Raw genomic sequence first — 22,201 nt, 5'->3', positions numbered from 1 at the left:
GGATTTGAATGCTATACTTTTTTAACAGTGTTCATTTTGTATAAAATTTTTTAAAGCTTTTTTTAGTTCGGTTGTACTCGTAGTATTGAGTTCTTGGTCTAGTGGAGTTCCTTTCTAGACAATATAAAAATTAATGAGTACAGCTCAATTCGAGATATTATATTTTGTATTGCAGTTTCTCCGATTTGATACATTATGCTTTCTTTTAATAAGAAAGACACGTCTGTTGTTTTTACTGTACTTTTGAGGGACTCTGCGACTTTGACTAATCATGAATCCAATATTTTGAATTTTTGTTATTTGAGCTTGATTTATACTTCAATCTAACATAACTTTAGATGTATTAAGGTGTATAGTAATCAACCAAATAATTATATCATACTAAACTTTTAATACAACTCTCCATAGAGCCTGTAGATTCAAACATATTTAGCTATTGTTGTTCATTGAACCATTGTACTTCGAATCATGGCCAAGAGCTTTTGAAAATAAGTTAAGTAATAGATAATGCATATTTGATTAGATTTTTACTACCTATTTGTCGAAGAGATCTTTTCAATTTTGTTTATATTGAATTGAAGGCGTACACATTTATTCTCTACAGAGAAGAAAAATTCTTTCAAAGTAAATTATAACAAAAGATTTTTTTTTCATTTTATGTGTCATGTTCGTTACTTTCTTATTACATCTTCATACTTGCAAAATATATTATTCAAAAGAATATATCTACATACGAATATACTTTTAAAGTAAAAATATTTTGTACTACATACAAAAAAATGAAATACAAGGATAACAAATGATAAAAAAAGAAAAGAAATTGAAAATTTGTCAATTTGAAATAAGGCCTCTTTTTCTACTCGGGATATTATTGATTATAAATTTGTATGTAAATATTGAATAAGAGTCATCTTACTGAATTTCAATTGACTTAGGTACAGTTTATTTTGCTCTTTCTTATTCAATATATGTACTACATTCGTATACATACTAGATAGTTATTTTAAATTCAAGTATGAATTGATTTAGAAATGAAGGATATATGTACTCTAGGGTGGGTCAATTTAAGGAGGATTTATCAACACTTTCAAATTTAGAAAAAAAAATAATGCTCAGAGAAGTTCTGTAGTGTCATACATAGATGCATAATATTATTATTTTAATGCATAGCAAGCAGCTATGAGATGAAACGCTATAAGAGCTAAGCTGATCTCCTTCACAAGATTTTTCTACTTGTCTAATTTTCGTATATTTCGTAAAGTATATTGCTATAAAAATAATTTGTGTAAAAATTGGGAGTGGTTAATAAAGGTTTCTTAATTAATTTATATGTGTAAAATATATGTTTTTTTTTCAAATAATGAATTTCTTTTGTGTAAAGAACTTAGGCTTTTTATTCACTCTATTGTAAATACATATTACTTTTTAAAAAATTGACTATTTATTAGGTATTGATGATGATTATGTACTATTATTATGTCGGAGAAATTGATATATTATTGTTCGACTTTTGATGCATGAAGATGACAATAACACAATATTCAAGATAACAAATTGTAATTTAAGATAACTAAATTTGGTTTGTGAGCCACATACATTTTTGTGTAATATGCGGACAAAACAATAAACCGTATGATTTTTGTAGCTTCAACATACCAGTCAAGTTTATACAGGAATCAAACTTCTGATCAAATTAATAATAATCAAATAAATTCCAAAAATATATATATTAATACAGGAAACTTTGTCTGTCTGTTTGTCTAAGGAGGACTCATTTTAAACACAGATCCCTATATTAAAACAAAGAAAAGGGAAATATATTTATAAAATAATGAATGCGACTTCAAGTTCAAATGAGATTTAGCAACAATTCTATGTATCTAAATATATGTGTTTATAACAAGCTGTAAAGCTTAAATATTACTTAACTTGCGAGTTTTTGTCTTTGTTGGCAACCTGAACAATGGTTTTTTTAAATTTTCTCAAGCTTTTATTATTATTTTTCTAATTTTTGGAGGATAGAATTTTCAAAAACAGTTGTAATTGTTTTACATTTGGTTAGAATAGTTTTTCATAATTTTACAAATTTCTTAATATCCTCTTTCCATGGTTGATTTTTCTAATTCTGATTTTGAAATCACTTTAATTTCACACGATAAAAAAAAAGAGAAAAATAATAAGAGGCGAACTTTAAATAGATTAAAGTTTTATGAGAGATAAAATTGGCTACTTCTATATGCATATATCTATATATAATAAATTTTTAATAATTTGTCACTTTTAATTATTCATATATTTTCAGCAAGCATCTGTTTAATCAAAATATTTTCCTGTAATAGAATTGTTTGTTTTAATTTTTAAATGATTTTAAAAGAAAATCATTAGGCCATCAAAATCTGGCCCTATGTAATGAATAGTTGAGCAAATGCATTTTCAAGTGCAAGTAAGGAAAATTTATAAAGCCCTTTTAAGGCATCTAAGAGGACAAAATTTTAGAAAAAACTTTGCAGGTCACTTGCAATGGGGTACTAAAGTGTTCGGCTAAGGTCTTCGATGACAAAAATGATCATTTGACATACAATTATACATTTAGTTTACACACTTCAATATTTCAAAATTATTTGTAAACTTTTTCCGCCGTTTCATTTTAATTTTATACTTTTTAAATTTATTTGAAACTATTTAAAAAACCCCACCCTCTACTTAAATATTTTTTAATTATTTAAATTTTTAATAATTCGAAAATTATAAAATTTAAACTTTATTTAACTAAAAAACGCTATTAATTATTTATATTGAGACAAAAAATTATTTATAGAAAATTGACATTAATTTTATTGTCCCATTATCTATGTTATAAAATTTAAATCAAAAGTTTGTAAATTGTTTTGAACAATGCTAAAATAATCACGTCTTAATATCACTTTTTGAATAACTTTAAGTATAAATTCCGGGACACTCTGGGATAATGCAGCACATGATAAATACTATCTAGTATACGATATTTAATTTATGTTTGAAGAACAAAACATAAATTTTAAACTTGTCATAGGAGATACAAATAAAACATTGATATATTTCATTTATGAAAAGGTGGAGGGATAATTAATTTCTTATTTGTTGGTTGTTATAGATATTTTATTGTGTATTAATGTTTGTTAATCTCCATTATTTTCACTAGATGATAAATTTCTTAACTTAATACGCATTAATAATATGTATCCAACTTTTTTTGAATTAAATAAATATTCAATGATATATTATGAAATGATCATATTTTCGATTTACTATAAAATATGTTTTTCTTGGGAATTTCGGATAAGTGTATAAATTCGACAAATTCCAGAAAAACAGGATCCTGATAGCCATATACTTGACAGACCTGGTGAACAAGTCATTTTTGCTTCTAAATATATAATTAAATATCAAGACGGTATTTATTGCTATATTCTACTTTTATATTGTACTTTCTCTAAGCTGAATAGTATCACATCAAAAATTGAATATTTACACATATTTTGTTTTGTTCCTTTGATCCATTTATACCAAAAGGTGTATTTTATTTGACTGGAATTACAAATGTAATATCACCGTTTAATGCATTTTTTAATTATATTCAATTTTATTGTACAACTTGACGAAATAATTTACACATATACACGCACTTTTTATCCATTCCTGTTTTTAACAAACTTCATACAATTTTTTTTATCTTTTTTATTATTAGAACAGTAATGAAATTAAAGAAATAATTAGAATAAAAAGATTGTGTAATTAATGTCTTATGAAATTTATTTATTAATTATAATTCTGACAAGCTAAAATAAATAGATCAACCAAAGTAAATAATTAAATTTCTTAAATCATTCATCACACGATTGTTTTAATTCAATTCATTGTTTCAACTTTAACTATTCTACAAAAAGAAAAAATAGTTTATAATTGTTCAAAAATAGGAAGGAAAAAAATAACCATATATATATACGGAGCAATAATCTATTTAACAACCCAAATCATTATGTTTCTTTAATAAATTTTCTCAAAAAATAATCATCTGATTTTAATATAAACCAATGCCAAATGAAATCTAAATCAGGTTCTTTTATTATGATTCAATATAATTGCCTTTGTCGTCAATAACGGGATCGACAATACCTCAGAAATGAAAGCATATTCCTTGCCTTCCTTCTGGACCTTGAACATCAGCTCGGATTTTGTGTTGCAGAAAGAAGTGTTTGTGTGTTGCTCAAATGAACCCAAAACAAAAAAAAATCATAAAGTTAAGCATTGGTGAGCTTGGAGCCCAAACACTGGTTCTAACATATTCAAAAAAATAAAAATATAACAGCGTGATCAACGTTTTCTTGGCAGTTTGGAATGGAATAGAGTCCTGTTTTCGGACATTTGTCCTCCCAGCTACAAGTGACTCTCTAAAAAAAGGAACTGCCCAGGTATCAGAATTTTGTAACATCAACATTGGTTCATCCGCCACGGACCACAACAAAAATACTATTTATATTAGGATGGTTTTTTTTGGGCCACCCTAAAACATGACAAACAACGTCCTATTGCATGCACAACTGTCTCAGGCACTCAAAGTTCGTTTTTAATCAACGGTTGTACGTTCTAAGTATACATAAATACACAAGTTGTCTACAAATTGTAAACAACTTAAGAACATTTTCATTATGTATTAAGGAAATTTTTGAGATACACACTTTTTCTTGCAAATTATCTTTAATTTAAATCTAAAAGTGTTTGTTTTTCTTATACTAGTTGACAGTATTTAAAAAACTAAATAACATGTCACAGAAAGAACAATAACACAAGTCAAAAACTTATTTGAAACTACATATTGCTAATAGGATCCCTCTTCAAAAAAGTTACAATACTCGTATATAAAATAAAAGATGCTTTTTCAACATTTATACCTACTTAATTCTTTTGTTTTCTAAGAGCTTTTAGTCTATAAATTATTTAAGAATAAAGGTAAAAATATTTATTTATTTTTATTCTAGAAGGACTATCCACAATTACTCCAATTTATAAGCATCGACATATACAGACATTTAACTTTGTTAAATAAATATATATACACCCTTTTTTTTCATTTTTAATATGACACGTTGAGCTTTATCAATATATGCTCGTCACTAGGTTATTACATCTTATATCAAGTAGTCACGGAGATGTAAGATAATAAGGGAAGTAAAAAGAGCATTTTATCGTTTAATTTTAACATTAAAATTAACATAGTTAAGATTACCTGATTAAGATCAAATATTGTTTCATAACTTTGTCCATTTTGAAGGATATTTTATAACTTTGCGGTTGAACAAGTGTTCGTTCCTATTGCCAAAAAAAAACTTGACTTGCTCATTTTCACAAACCTCTCTTGAAGCCATTTTTGTTATATCATGACTTTTTTTTTTTTTTGCAAATTCTTAAAAAAAATTATGATCTCTTGGAGCCAGATCATGAGTATACGTCTGTGTTATTGAACCTCCCATCGAAGTTCTTGGATTAAAGATGTGTGTATCCTGGTGTTGTCTTGATGAAATACAACATCCTTTCTATTGGCAAATTCTGACCACTTCTAGCCGATTGCCTGCTTGAATCTGGTAAGTTGTTGACAATATAATTCTGAATTGAGTGTTTTTCCCTATTGGAGCAGCTGATTGTGGGTGAATTTTTCCAACCCCACTTCAAAGAAAGCATTTTGGTCATTAATCCTGGTTTGGCGATTGTTTGAGCTGCTTCGCCGTATTTTGACCACAATCTTTTTTGACTGTTGTTTTGGTATGTGACCCATTTTTCATCGCCAATCACCATACCCTTCAAATTGTGTCAATTTATCCAAAGATTGAGCTTCTTCATAAAATCAGCCTAATTTAAATGGTTATACACGGTTTTTTAACTAATCTGCAGTTCCTGGGCAATGAAATACGTGCTCACATGTCATTCCTAATTCCCATTATTTTATCACATTGTCAGCAAAAAAATGCAAAAAATTTTTTGCCCGCCTGCTCTACCTTTTTACGTTTGCCGTAGTGTTACTGAAGAATGTATAATTTTTTTACTTCCATTTTGGAAAGTTCTAACTGGTTTTACTAAACACAAAATTTTAAATGAACTTTTTTATAGTGTACACTTAGCCTTTAACCATACTTTATAATGTTTTTAATGCAATGTATTAGTCGTGAGATATAGCTCACTTAATACATGTAGCGAAAAACGCTCAAAACTTTTTACTTAATCGAATATTAAATGAATACTCAAAAATGAAGCCTCCACAGCCGAAAAAATTTAGAAGTGACTTCTGGAGATAATGTTAAAATCAAATCGTTTTTAATTAATTGTATATATTGACATACACTACTTAAAAAGTATTTTATAGGTATAAGATAATGAATAACTATAACTAATAAATATTTTTTGGTATGCACTCCTAGTAAGGAATAGTTATATATGAAGAAAGTTTGTTCAATTCCTTAAAACATTCCATTCCCACATGCATTACAATTCTACTAATAGAAAAAAGGAAAAATACCCTTAAGTTGGTCAAAAAAAAAATGAAAATAAAAGTTCACGTTCCATGTAAAGCTTTAAGCAAAGTTGGGAAACGCTTTTGTTTGCTTAAAAAATATGATCGTGGTAATACAGTTTTCACTAAAAAAATGTAGTTGTTTATTATACTGCAGGTGACGTCACTGAATAATTTTCATTATGCCATATGTATTCTTTTCTTAACTGAAGTATGAATTTATGGAGGCTAAATAGTTAGTTACGGATTAATATTCAACACTCCTAATGGACAAAAAAAAGTTTCACCATGACCACTATCTTAGACAAATATTCATTCGTGGTTTTCGTCACGCTATATGGTTTTAAGGCTTTAGTTCCGTGTATAGCTTATTCTGTGTATAAGTTAATAAATGAGCTTATCAAAATAATTCCTTCGAAAATGAACATATGAAAATCCAAATCCCTCCCACCTCTCCTATGTACGTCATGACCTAGCAATTCAAACTTTGGAAAGGTTTCATTGGACTTACTAATTAATTAACCGGGGTTTTTTATTTTAATAATAACTCATAGAGCAATAAAAAGAGAAAATTCTTGTTTAATCGAATTTCTTTATGAGACCTATGACAACTGAAATAGATCCTAAAAGAAGAGTTAAGCCAGTATTTATTTATGCAGGAACGAGTTATGACGAGACGTACGTACAGGCACCATGGGTCTCTTTACTAAAATAAAAAAGTTGATTGACGTCAACAAGATCTTAGAGGCATAAAAAAAAGGCAAAAAAAAACAAACAAACTTAGAATGGGTGGAAAGAAAACATGGTAAGTTTCTGACCCTATTCAATTTGGCCTTTCTTCCAACCAGACTGCAAACCTTTTGACCATGGGATCTGTCTGCCATCAAGCGGATGGCTTCTGCCACCTCCCATGTGATAGGCTGTCGTGGAGAAGGAGTAGGCTAACATGCCACAGAAAGACATAAAAAGAGGTGAAGGGTCTTCAGGCCTAGGATAAGGACTTGTTGAAGATCAATGGATACTCATTGAGATTTAATTGTTTTTAGGAAGTAAAATGAACCTATATATTTTAAATGCATGGCTATTATAGTTATTGATCTTAAAAAGGATTGTGACGATGAAAGTAATTCGGATTTCAACCAATTACTATAAGGTTCATTGACAGCAAAGTAATGACGATCTCATTATTATTAATTTTCGTTAGGTCTGCATCTGGCATAATTGACAAATTAATTATTTTTGGTATAAGGACAAAAAACGGTGAATATAGCACGAGTACATCGCAATAGCTCCTGAGTAATAAATTCTTCAAGGATAAAAACTACTTATTTAGAAAAACTGCCGACTGGTAAAAAATAGGGCAACTCCACATGGATATTTATCACTCTTTAGATATTGTGACTCAATGATTTCAATTTTATTGCACAAAACAAGCCATACATTACGTTTTCTCATTGTCAGATTTCCTAAAAAAAGATTTATTATGAATAAAAATGGTGGACTTAATTTATAATGCTTAAACTTATTACGTTTATTTTAATTAAGAACCAAGGCATTTATCAATTTGTAGTTATATGGTTAAATATAATATATAAAATATTCAAATGCTCCTTCTAAACTTTGAGGCTTGAGGGTATGACTTTATAGCAAAATCTCTTTTCTCCCCAGTTAAAAACCTCTATGGGAGAGGTACCCTAGGGGGTAAAACGTGAGTCCCAAATTGAGATATCACACATTCTCACCCTTCAAAAAATGCGAAGGGTAAACATAAATCCGTTTTACTAAAAAAATCCTGGTGAAAAAAATTGACCCCCTTCCCTTTTTGCCCGTATAGGTTTTTGTATGAAGTAAAAAAAATAAGGCGGAATACACTTTTTTTTCTTAATAAAAAAGCTCTACATATGTTGTTAAAAAATGATATTTGCACGAAATGTAATTTTTTTCTTAAGTTAGTCCCTTACTTTTACAGGGAGATAAACGTTGTGCACCCCCGGATTTAGTGCGTAAGTAGAGGAAAAAGATAAAAATTATAGATACAGCGTTTCAGCCAACCAACTAAGCAAAGTTTTAAAGTCAGAAATACATCCGATGCAAAACGGTTTTATGAAGGATAAATTGATGGACAACATTCCTTTTACTTTACAAACAATTTTAGAATCTACGAAAATAAGTGTGCTGTGGATATCGTTTACTCTTTCGAGAGATCTCTAAGATGGGAATTTACCACCAGGGTTTCCATCTTCAACACGGGGGTTCAAAACAGGGGAGTTGACTACGCAACGGAAATAGCTTGTTCGGACAAGATAATAAATAAAATGGCGTTCAAACGGTAAAAATCCGCTTTTGGGAACTTTGTATTAGTTCCAATACCGGCAGTACCATTACGCCTTCGGTTACTCTTTTTAAGCCCATCTACTCTTAGAAAACTTAATTTGACTCCCATATGGGAGCCTTTTAGCAATTATTTAGCTACTATAAAAGTAGACTACCCTATCAGGAAGTGCCTTGCTGTTATTGATAATTATGTGCTATGTTCAGCAGAGAAGTTGCTAAAATATCGGATACTCTCTGGTACTATCGAAGTGAGAGCAAAGTATTTCACTGGCAATCAACGTAAACGTTATTTTTGCCAGATGGAAGATGAATCAAGCTACCATTTTCTATTCAACTGTTTAACCCTTAAGACATCGTTTAAAGTGATTGGAAGCCTTTAAAAAAAATGTTAGCTTTTATCGCCCAAAGTGAGACGATTACATAACATTTTTCATTGGAAAAGAAGAAAATAAAATTAACACCGTCATCTCTAAGGCGTAACAAGTTTGATACACGAAGAGAAGCTCTTCAACTACGGATATATCCGGTGTTTTATCGATAGTCAAACTTCAAATCCGAGTTTTAAAAAAAGACAATTTTTTCTCCATTACCTTTTTTCAATAAACAATATCTTTTTTGAACATTTCTCAAAAACCTTTTTAAATCTTTCATTGATTTTGTTGGATGTTTACGTTTTTTAATTTTGTTATGATATTTATGTTAACTTATTAACTCTTTATTGAATTCGATACGCCTTGTGGCCAAGACAGAAAGAAAAAGAAACTATATGCGCCATTTAAAAAAAAAAAATATATTTTTAGGTAGAAAGCTACCATTGCTTCTCTCTTGATGTTCAACACTTTTTACCATTTTGGTAAGGTCGATCTTGCCATCAAAACCAATGCATTTGATCTTCAATTATAAAATCTTCTTTTGAAGATTTTGCAGGAATTATCCTGTACTTTTGTCTGCCTTTTTAACTTTTTGCCTATCTAGTATATTTGAAGGCGCAATTAATTCCATATCTTCATATAACAGCTACTGTTGTATCTGACAACCAAAATCTGTCCGGCATTATTACAAGATTAGGTTAAATCCCTTATTATGGTTAGATTTTTGAATTGCCTCACAGATTCTTCTTGAAAGTCCAAGTTCTCATCTGCATGTAAAGGCATGGGGAAATGTTTCACATCTGAAAAATTTTTTCAAGACTGATAACATAAGCCGTAGTTCTTCTTTATTTTCACGCTCAATTTGACATTCTCTCCAGCTGGCAGTATCCAAATTCTTTCTGGTAGTATTCAATCAATAGGTTCAAACATCCACACCCCATTTTCTTCATCAATATATGCCTGCCACTCTTGACAAGGGATCTTTCTTTGACTTTTGCATTTATCTCTTGGAATTTTATTATCATAGCATTAACATGAAACGATATCAAACATTTCCTCATATTCATTAACGAACTTTTTAACCAAAGAATTATAAGTTTTCAACTCATTTTTAAAATCCTGCCAACTGTTTGTCCATTTTTTTAATTTACCAGCAACAACGTATTTGTTCATTGCAGGAATGCTGAATAGCTCCAATATTGACAAAACTTAATCTGCAGTTGTTAAATAAGACTTTCGTTTAAACCATTTACAGGACGAGTTTGATTTAATTCTTGCTTTACAATTAGAAGGGATTTATAAATAGGAGAATTGCCCGATTTAGATCACTAGGCTTACCAAAAAGGAAATGCAGAGTTAAACTTTTTTGTAACCATTGTTGTTTCTGTTTGAAAACTTTGTAAAATATCACTTGCTTTGAATTTATAATTTAGTACTCTTGAACAATGGTTCGATTTGAAGTAATTTTATAAAAGAAACATGTTAATAAGTCAATTTTTCAAAATACAAAGTAAATTTACTTTACAATCATTTTGCATTTATGCTATCCACATTATTACATATTAAACTTATATGTATATAATAAAAACAAATAGATGTTGGAAGAATTTTCTGCTTTTCATAAGTAATTTTTATCTATTTCGTCTATTTTCTCACCAAATTCAAGAGAGCACAACGTTTATCTCACCATAGAAGTAAGGGATATAACTTTAGCGAAAATTACATATTGTGCATTTTTTGAGCACGTAAAGCTTTTTTATGAAAAAGAAAAAAAAAATTATTTAATAATCTTTTTTTTTTCCTTCCTAGAGAAACCTTTCCGGACAAAAAAAGGGGGAAATGTTTTATCATATATTTTTTTTTGTAAAACGAATTTCTATTTACCATTCGGAACTTTTGAGGGGTCAAAATGAGGGAAAGTTCAATTTTAGGCTCCTGTTATAGCCCCTAATGTACCTCTCCCCTTCTGAAATCTGCCGTCTATTGTATATGGCAACTTTTTTTGTATATTAATTTAGAGTTTAAAATAACCCAATTTTTACAGAATGTTTTATGGATTAGTTAACTTTTTATTAATGGGGTACTTCGTAACTAATTGTATTTTGACATTTATAAATTGTTTGTCATAAATTAACATTAATAAAAAATATCAAGGGTTTATAGTAAAATCAAATAAAATTCATGGGAGTTTGAATTAATTAATTATTTTTTAATTAAACTGTTCTGACATATCAAAATAGAATATATATATAAATAGATTAATTTAATCTAAAGGGGTTATTTCGTTGGAGATCTTTTTCCGTAAGTGATATTAAACTTAGAGAAAAGGAGTCCCTTTCCTCTCAAACTGATGGGGGTGGGGCCTTCTTTTAGAAATCAAGATATTATAATTTTAAAATAAACAATGACGTAGATGTTACAATAATAAAGTTGTTATAAACAACACGATCAACAATTTAAGATTCATGTTGTGAGGGAGGCCTCTGAGAGAAATAGCCGGCTTGCGAACTGCAGAAAAATTGAGAGTTTGGTTCTAAGCGTCCTCTCAATACTCTCTGCGATCCGGTACAGGGAGAAGGGGATCCCAGGCAATTTCGAGAAATATATAGAGCAATCAATAAGTATTCTCGGATAATTCACAGATAGGGGAGGCCGGCTCGGATCGGGAGAATGGACGGACGAATGTGTATAGGAAAGGATGGATGGATGGCAGGAAAAAAATATATATTATAAAAGTGTTTTGTGTATATATGTTTTTCTACTTTACACTAATTGTTGGTTTTTAAAATGATAGTTTTTTATTCTTAAGTTTACATAGTCTATCTTCGCTCAACCAGAAATTCTGGGTGGAAGGGGGAAATAAAATTGTGTGTTTAACGTTTATATTAATATGTGTATTAGATGTTGTTGTGATAAATGGTAATATTAATTTAAAAACAATGGCGATATGTTACAATAACGAAGTTGTCATAAACAACACTATCAACAATTTATTTGTACTACTACATTATTATATTGTAGGTATTTTATAGTTTCATATGCAATCAAAGAACTGTGATTGAGATGTTTTTGTTATTTTTTTTTATCAAATAGAAAATGCTGCCGTTCAATATATTAATACTATTTTTACTTTTATTATGATATTTATTTTATATCGAAATAATGATATAATAGCTTTATGTCACTTTATGCCAAAAAGATATCATCATAAAACAAAGCTACAAAAAAAAAGACAAAAACAAAATTATAATTATATTCCTTTGTTTATCAAATAAAATACATTTTCATAAAAGCATTTTGTTTTGTAAGACTCTCTTTTTGTAGCAATTATCTTTAACAATTAATTTAATATAAATACATGACTCTGTCTAAAATCTGTAGGTTATTCAAGTATGAAACTTGTTTAAAAAAATTTGTTTTCCTAAATATTTTAGAGCATTTTGTGGCTCAGGAACAATTATTGGAAAAATTTTTTTTTTAAAAATTGCTAATTACGTATTCATATATAAATACGATACATAGACTTTAATCTTAAAAATATAAAGTAATTTCTTAATTGGTGAAGTCAATTGATAATTATTATTGAACATTCTTTAAAATTCCAATTATAAATAAGTGGACACGGGACACTGGGAACAGAGAAGGTTTGCCAAGGATTACCTTTTTTCAAGTGTCAAATAAGCTTTAGTTATAAAATTCACATTACAATAGTATTAATGTAATGAAGATTACATAATTAATAAATTTTGTTATTTAATAATCATTTCTATTTTTATCATGCACAGAAATCCGACTGTGGAAGTTTTAGAGAGGTAAGCGTAGTTTCATTTTGGGTCATTGGTAAATTTGGTAATTGGAGCAGTATTTGTTCTGAAAAACAAACATTTACCGAAAACGGACTAATGTGATTACACTCTTTACGTTGAAATTTAATTTTTCAACATCGTCAAAAGTCTAATTAATTATTTATCAAAAAGTAATAAAGTCTAGTTTTACTTAATTTCTAACCCAAATTCGATTTTTTAAACTCTTCCAACCATCTACAAGTAGAGTTGTGTTGGTGTTTATTTATTTGGTATAGTCCAATCCAGTTCAGTCTTAGGACTGGTTCAATCAGTCCTTAGGACCAGTTCTTATAACTGTAGGTCTTTATGACTCCCAGTACTAGAATTGATTAAAGAAAGAATAAATAAATTTAATTGACGTTATATAGGACTAAACTTTGTGAGTTGTTTGGTCTGATATGCAGAAATGAAGTGGACTTTAACTGAACTAAAAGGGGCTGCACTATTCAGTTCTAAATAAAGACCATCACAACATTATACACAGGTACATTCGTAACATTTGACGAGTCGTTTGGACTATTGATTAGTAAAATCTTCAAAAGATTAAAACAATAAAACACATATATGATATAATGTGTTAAAATTTGATGAGTATAAGTATAACAAACATGGATTGATTGAGCCAATCAAAAAAGAAAAAATGTCCCCAGCCTCTCCTTCATTAGACCTGTTAATATTTTAACTTTTTTTTCAAACCTTTTAATATTTGTTTTTTTCCCATTCTTCAAGGTCTACTGAAACTAAATATACTAGTCATTTGGATTTTAAACCGCAGCTATGGCTGCTGCATGATCCTTGAAAATGTATTGTAGGTGGCTCTGAAAAAGGGAAAAAATAACATGATTGCTTATATTCTTTTGACTGTAGCTTCATAATGGCTTATCGTATAGCATTGATATGAGTATCAAATCAAAGCCTATAAACAGTCCTGGAATTTTTTAAATATATTGTTACCACTTTATATGTGCCCTTGGGTAAATTTAAACCCAGATTTAAAAAATACTTGTTTCTTAATACTTTTCCCCTGTCTTTTTAAGTATTCTTCTAAGTTATTATTATCTTGACGCATATGAATGCAAAAATAGAATAAAATACAAGAAATTCATTTTTCTCTGGATCGATGCTAATAACTCTATACTTAAAAAAAAAAGAATATAATATTGGCATGGTCTCATGTGAAGTGAACAAGGTCAATGGTACTAATTCCTGTGTCATATACCAACTATGATTTCTCATTTTCTTCAGAAAAAAAAGTTTTCATGCTCATTATCAATATGTTGATAGTGAAGCATGTTTTTAAATAATTGCAAATTGTGGATAGAAGCATCAGCAGCAGATTTTGCTGTTATTCAATGCTTTGTATAAAAATAGACAGGAATTTATTTATTCTCCTAGTTTAATGATGGTGTCCTTTTCGTATTTTAGTCAATTTCAAAACATTAGCATTATCATAGCATATGTATTCTTGGCAATCTAACGATCGTGATTAATTGCACCGGTCTTGGTCGAATTAATACATCGCATAGATTTCTTACCGAGAATAATCAGGGACGGATCCACTTCTTATCTTAAGTCTGCCATTGGAGATGTCTTCTATAAAAATTGTAACTGGCATTATTTGATCTTTTCTTCGTTGGGTCCTAATCATTTTCAACATTGGCTAAAATTCTTGGATTGTCCCTATCTAAAATGGACCAAACTTCATTTAGTTTACCAAACATTGTATTGTCTGGGCCCTGACTCTTGCTCAAAATAACTTCATATCCTCCTCCAATTATCTCCTCTGATATATGATGACTGCAAGTAGTGTAAAAACTTTTCACCCAATTTTGTGTATAATCAGTTTTGCTGTACCGTTGTTGATGCCATTATTGCTAGCTTTTGTGTCAAGTCATAGATCAACAACGTTGTTTTTAAGGCTCTATATTTCCAATAAGTCTAACATAGCCTTACATTGTTGAAGTTCAGTGAAAATTGTTATGAAAGGAACACTAAGGAATTTCCCTTACTCATACTGAGGAGACTAGTAGAGCAAAACTTTTAACAGTGCAATTCTTACAATGTTCAATATTTTTGTAAATTTTCCTTAAAAGTTAAATGTACTTTAATTTATTGTATTCTATTTTTTATACATATATGTCAAGATAGTAATAAAAAAATTTAAAAAAAACCATTTTTATATCTGGGGTAAAATGTACCCATGGGCACAAATAAAGGGGTAATACTATAGTTATACAAATAGAAGCACAGTTTATTGGCTTTGATTTGATATGAATATCAATGCTCTACGATAAGCCATTGCAAATTTATAGTCAAAACAATAAAAACAATAACCTTATTTTTGCCTTTTTATTTAGAGCCACTAACAATAAATTTTCAAGGTCTACGCGGCAGGTATAATCATGGTCCTAAATCCAAATTAGGGGTATATTTAGTTTTTATAGACCTGAGAGAACGGGAAAAAATCAAACATTAAAAGGTTTGGAAAAAAAGTTAATATTTGAACAGATCTACCCAAAATATTGTTTATATATATATTTCTTATTTTCATCATGTATTTACCTCTTTCGAACAGTACCTACAATTCTTTATTTGTTCCATCTTGAAACTGACATCATGTTTAATGTAATTAAGATTTATGTATCCATCAATGTACGTATACAAGAACTTACATTTGTTGTTCTTTTCTTCATTTGATTTATTTTCCCTTGTTTAAATAGCACCTGAAAATACAAATACACATATTTATATATCTATGCAGAAACCAAGTAAGGTCCATACAGTTTCATCTTTTATAGTAAAAAAAAGCCTTATTCTGTGTTTATTGTTAGGATTTACGTATAATTTTATACATACATTTATCACTCAATAAAACATTTTTATATTCATAAAAGCTGAGCTCTGAATGTCAATCAAGTCTTTGTGTTTGAAAAATGAATGGGATTTTTGTTTAGTGGGTGTATATTTGGAAATACTTGTCTTCTTTGTTCAAGTTGTAACTTTGCAATTTTTTACAGGAAACCAAGTTATTTCCAGTCAAGATAAAACACGGTTATAAGATATTTAAAAGAGAAAATAAACAATTGGCACTGTTGCTTTTTTTTTGTTGTTGTTGAATTTATGTTCTTTCTATATTAATATAACTCTACAAAAATTTAACATTGTCAAAAAATTTATACTTTATTCTTATATGTAGATTACTCATTATTCACGTTATTCTAACTTATCGTCTCTTACTAAATTGAGTAATACCTGGCTTGAAAAAAAGAGACACAGAAAAACCCCGATTGATGAAGCAAGGAAAATATAATATAAGTATCAAGAATTTATACAATCCTATCGTCCTTAAGTCTCTAATAAATACAATTATATCTAACACACATAGTCTCTGCAGCTTCCATCTACTCATCCTTGTTAACTCTTGGAAAAACTTGGTATTCCCGTCCACCATATGCTACATAGAAAAATTCACAAGCTATAAATCGATTTTTTTGGCATTTTGGGCGAATGTTCTTTCTTAGGGGAAGCAGGATTGAATCACTGTTATCTCCGCTTCAATACATGGGGTTTGACAGTCCAAGTAGGTGTATCCTAGTTGATTTTATATTTTGCAGAAATACAGAAAAGAAGTTATTCTTTTGGCATCTGCGGCCAATCCATACCATGATGTAGGCGGGTTTTGAACGTATGTTCTTAGTTACTAACTTGGGTGGGGGAAGATATTTTAATTTCCTCAATAAACCTCAAATAAAGATTAAAAAGTTGATGAGGCAGTAATTTTGAACAACCTTTTTAGGTTTAGATCACTCCAATTACAATTAAGATAAATTAGTCCCACTGCAATAATTAATTATTTGTTAAATAATTGTAATTATAAAGTAAAAATAACTATTCCTTTTTCTCACCCAAGGGATAAAAATGTATCATTATTAAAATTAGAACCTGCGATTGTTTTTGAAACGAATTTTTTGTTTGTTTGTTTGGTAGTGAAGATTTTGAAACTGTTTTTCAAATTTTATAATGATTTATCAAAAATAAGTTTTGAATATTTGGTAAGTTACTGAATATGATTATTTTACCACATTTGAAAAAAGAAAAACTTTTTAGGTTTATAATTTTTGATTTTTCTAAAAAAAATGGCTGTTAATAATATTGAGATACCTTCATATTCTTAAAATATTGTTAAGTTTTAATGGACACATCAAAAGTTGGACATGTTTGAATTTTTTAGGATATTGACATCTGTGTGGGTGTGATAGATCAACTGGTATTATTTTTCGTCAAAACATCTTTATTTGTTCACATGATATTTCAATAAATTCAGTTGAACTAAATGTAGAAGATGGAAAATAATATTAATAAAAAAAAATTTCAAACTAATGGTTGTCTTATAACAACAGTACAATAAACCCAAACAAAATGCATGTGTTGTGCATAACAATATAATATTTAATAACTGTAAATGTATCTATGGCTTGTGTTATACCTTTAAGTTCACTAAATAATATATATTGCTACGCTACCAATGTTATTTTTTTCAATAACATAGTAAAGAAATTAGTAAGACATTTAGTTGGTTATACCAAATTACTGTGATGTAGTTCGTAAAAGTAAAATCCTAGATTTTTTTGTCAAATTGAATATAGAAAAAGTACTCAAATATTTAGCAATAAGTCTGAAAAAGGAATAATAAATATGTATTTAGAGACATAAAACTAATATTCTATCAACAGTACTTTCAGTTTTCATATGGGTTTAAATTAGATAACTGGAAAAAAAATATTAGCATATTATTTTTACCTTTGTGCTTATAAAAAAACCTTTGGACTTGTAACACAGCATGTTATATGTACTTTCTTCTCTTTGAGAGACAACTAGAGCTTTTTAATTAATTTATAAACAAAATTTGACGAAAGCAGTGAATAATAAACTGCTTTAGTTATATATAAGCTTGTATTTTCACAATAATTCATTTAAATCATTCTAAAAAAAAGAAAAGGATGTTTTTAATTAAATAATAATACCTTAACAAAGTTATCGTTTTAAAGTATTTTTGTTTATTTAGATAACATTTAATAAAAAAAAATCAAAACACTATTTATAAATAAACATATAGACTTCTTAAAGGATCAAACGTTAAATAGCTGATTCGGCAAATGCAGCTAGCTAAGCCTCATCGTGGGTTAGCTATTATTAGTTTAGAAAATTATATTGAAATCATTCGATTATTTGACAAATCGTGATAAATAATTAATATTAAGAACAATGAAGATTAATTGCAATTTAAATATGATTTATTTCCATTGCATTTACTTACAGTACGTATAAATTCAATATTCTAAAAGAAAATTAAAAGTTAAATTGAAAAAATCACTTAAAATCGAACTATTTTTAGTTTACCTATATTACTATATATTACCTTTATTAACTATAATATAATACAATTGAAAACAAAATGCAGAAAATATTACTTTGCAAAAAAAACGAAAATCATTTGATTTTTGCATAATTAAAACCACTTTGTAGCAATTGTATTTCAAATAATATAATAAATATTTTATTATATTTTGAATGCTGCAATTTTTTTTTATTCATTTTTATTGTATTTTATTTTCATCTATATATTTATTTCATTTCAAAATATGGTTCCAAATCAACATTGTACTTTAAAAACGTTTAAAGGGCAAAATTACTGCAATTGAAAATTTCAAGAATCATGTTTGTGTTTTATGGCTAAAATATCAATGAAAAAAGTGGGTTTTAGTCAATAGACTTTCATAGTCTTGAATTTTGATGCAATGTGTAATCGACCGATTAATTGCTAATTTGCAAATTAGCTTCTTGGAGCATCCCCAGTATGGCTTAATCTATACTGAATTCTATTTTCGTTTTAATATATTTAAAAAACTAGTATTTGGTTAAAATAAACTGATGTCTGATGTAAACTTGTGACGAATTAAAAAAAAAAGTTTGTTATTCGAATATTTTTTTTTCACTAGTGGAAGGGTAGGTTTTAGAATGGGCATTGTAGAAAGTCCCTGGCTTTTTCTTTACTAGGGACCGGCACAGGTTTATTAAAAAAATTAAAAGATATTTACAGAGGCCGACATGGAAATTTTCTGCATAGTTACTGTTTTTTGTACTAATTAAGGTTTCAGGGGACATATCAAGCTATGGTTCGATACATGTGCTGTTTTTCTTGGTCATTGTTTTAATTTATTCAAAATCGGACAAAAAATAAGTGAACAGGAATCAAAAAGGCAAAGGGTTTCAAATCTTCTTGATATGGATGTTTCTCCTGTCATACATTTTCGGCGTGGCCTTGAGGTCATTACGGAACATCTGGGTGGCCGAGGAAAATAGGGAGTGAGTCAAAAGGAAGATATGAAGTGGAAAAAATGGTTTGAAGTGAGATGAAACATTTCTCAATTCCATGGAGGCCAAGATTAGAAGACATCACACATAAATGTGCAAGAAACAATGGGTTAATATGTCCGCTGATGTATTGTGGCAATCTGCGCCGAGTTCTGACCTTGTGTGGAGGCGGTCATATTGAATAATTCTGGCCAAATTTGATTAATAAAAGTTTTTTCCATAGCATTTTTCATAACTTTTTGTACTAAGAACTTATTAAGGTTTTGGTTTTGCTACTTGATCGCCGAAAATTTCCTCGTTGCACTCTCTACTAAAATGACTTTTCATTTAAAGAGAATAAATAAGAAAGTATCGATCTATAAAAAGAGCTATTTTCAAAAAGTAAACAAAAATATTTTTCAAATATAAAAAACCTGAGTCGATGAATGATAGTTTATATCATTTATTTGAAAATTTCACAGGGCCCCATCAGAGCCAAGAATACGTTAGTTGACAACGTCTCAAAAAGATTAGGGAAATTTAGTTTAAGAAAACATAGTATATTAATTCCGGGTAAAAAAATTAAATTCCTTTTATGTTCGTTCCTTAAGTATGATTATGAATGAAGTAGTAATAGTCTATACTTTACTACTGATCTAAAAAAAATTATATTTCGGGGGTTAAAGGCTAGTAGTAGATGTTATCTTATTGTATTTTTATAATGAAACTAATAGTTATTAAACGCTAGAGCAATGTTATTCTTTTGTTTAAAACTTTTTGTCTGATATCACAGATTGCATCATATAGAAAAAGTGACCCCATATTGAACTAAGGATATATTTTACATCAAAACATTTTTTTCAAATAAGGAACAAATGCATTTATAAATTTGGTAAATTATAGAACGTATTTTTATAAATATAGTAAATAGAACGTATTTTTATAAATATAGTAAATAGAACGTATTTTTATAAATATAGTAAATAGAACGTATTTTTATAAATGTAACAACTATTCAAATATATATTAGCAATGACATTTGTATGTTATTAACAAAAATAAGTTCACTATACATATATATATATATTTTTTTTTTTTTATCAAGCATCTTTTTGAGCGAAAAGGGCTTATGTATATTCGAGGGATTTGTACAGGGTTGTAACTTAAATTATTTGTTTAATTATTTCAATATGGATATTGTGCTTACATAAATGAAGTTAAAGTGTATATCGTACTTTTGTTTCCCTTTATAAATCTTTATCGTCTTTTTCTTTTTTTGAAATGGTGAGATAATTTTTTTTTTACTATAATCGTATTTTTATTCATTTTCTACCAAATTTATTTTAAAATCTATAAATCCTTTCATTACTTAAAATTTCTTATCCTGATTTTTTTTTTTTTTTTTAGGTAAGTGTCTACTCATTAAATGAAAGATATAAAGCTTCAAGAAAACTATAGTGTCATTATGCTAATTTATATTACGCCATTAAATATATAACTATATTGTTCCTTTTACTGGCGTTATTGAGGTGTAAATGAGACATAAATGCAAAACATAGTCTATACAAAATTAAATTCATTTATATTATGGATTGCAATATATAACTTTTCAACCATGAGCACATTGTTATTCCTTAAAAGTTATCTTGTAAAGGAAGGGAAGTTAGCAGTTGTTTTTATTGACTCAAACAAAAAAATATATATATACGACGTTATTCCATTACATACATGGAAATATACACTAAATACATCTTAAAGTGGGCAATGACTTCTCTTGCCCCTTCGAAGTAGGTATTGCATGATTGTGGATTGGTTGAAATGAATTGAGCTCTTGTTAAGCTTTCAACAACTTTTTATCATTAAATAGTGTTTTACCGATTGAACAATCATGAATTCGATTCCACTTAACTCAAATGGTCAGTTGATTATCAAATTTGAGAAAATGCAAGTCAGCTTCATTTACTTCCAATATCTAAGGAGACGGACTACACATATATAAATGTGCACCACGTTTTTGTAAGAAATTAGACAATTTTACAGTTACTAAAAAATATTGGCTCGGTAGTACTTATAAAGCAAACAAAATTACCAAAATAATTCTGTAATAGTACTTCAGTAATACACGAAGTACTCGTTTAAAGTATTTCATTGAATCGAAATATAGAAATGGACCTTCCGTAGTTTCTTATTTATATATCTTTTCTAATTTATCGACTTGCTCAATTCAAGTCGCCACAAGACTTTTATGAAATGAAAAATTATTAAACTCTGAATTGATTGTGTAACCTTTTCCCCTTTCTCTTTTTAAAGAAAGGTAGGTTGAGTGATATCATTAAATATTAATATCCCGAAACATATTTCATAAGTATAATTTACATAACGAGATAAAGACTCTATATTTTTGAGAATAGGTGCATCAGAGCACATATATTTACTCTTTAGACTCTCCCGCAACTTAGAATCAAAAACATATAAGGGGAAAAAAATCATTTGCTATATAAAATCTATCAACAGAAAAGACATGACAAATACATAATTGTTTTTTTACACTATTCATTAATAAAACGATCATAAAATGTAGTGTTCTTTTTGTAACATTATATGCAGAAAGTACATTTAGAATGAGTACGTTGAAAAATTATCAAAATGGGGAGCTGGATAAATCATTAGAAGGTTTTCATTTATTGTAAAGTACGTAATAGTGCTGAAAGACGTTCATATAACATCTTTTGATAGAGATGCCGGATAGACTA

General features: G+C 28.5%; 1 protein-coding gene across 3 annotated transcripts in view; it reads left to right on the top strand.

Moving 5' to 3' along the window:
- Positions 1-22,201, top strand: part of LOC121116731 (neurotrimin) — a 103,467-nt gene that overhangs the window by 11,488 nt on the left and 69,778 nt on the right. The window lies entirely within an intron of this gene.

The sequence above is a fragment of the Lepeophtheirus salmonis genome, chromosome 4, assembly GCF_016086655.4.
Source record: "Lepeophtheirus salmonis chromosome 4, UVic_Lsal_1.4, whole genome shotgun sequence".
In the NCBI taxonomy this organism is placed as follows: domain Eukaryota; kingdom Metazoa; phylum Arthropoda; class Copepoda; order Siphonostomatoida; family Caligidae; genus Lepeophtheirus; species Lepeophtheirus salmonis.
This window is presented reverse-complemented; position numbering and strand designations above follow the sequence as displayed.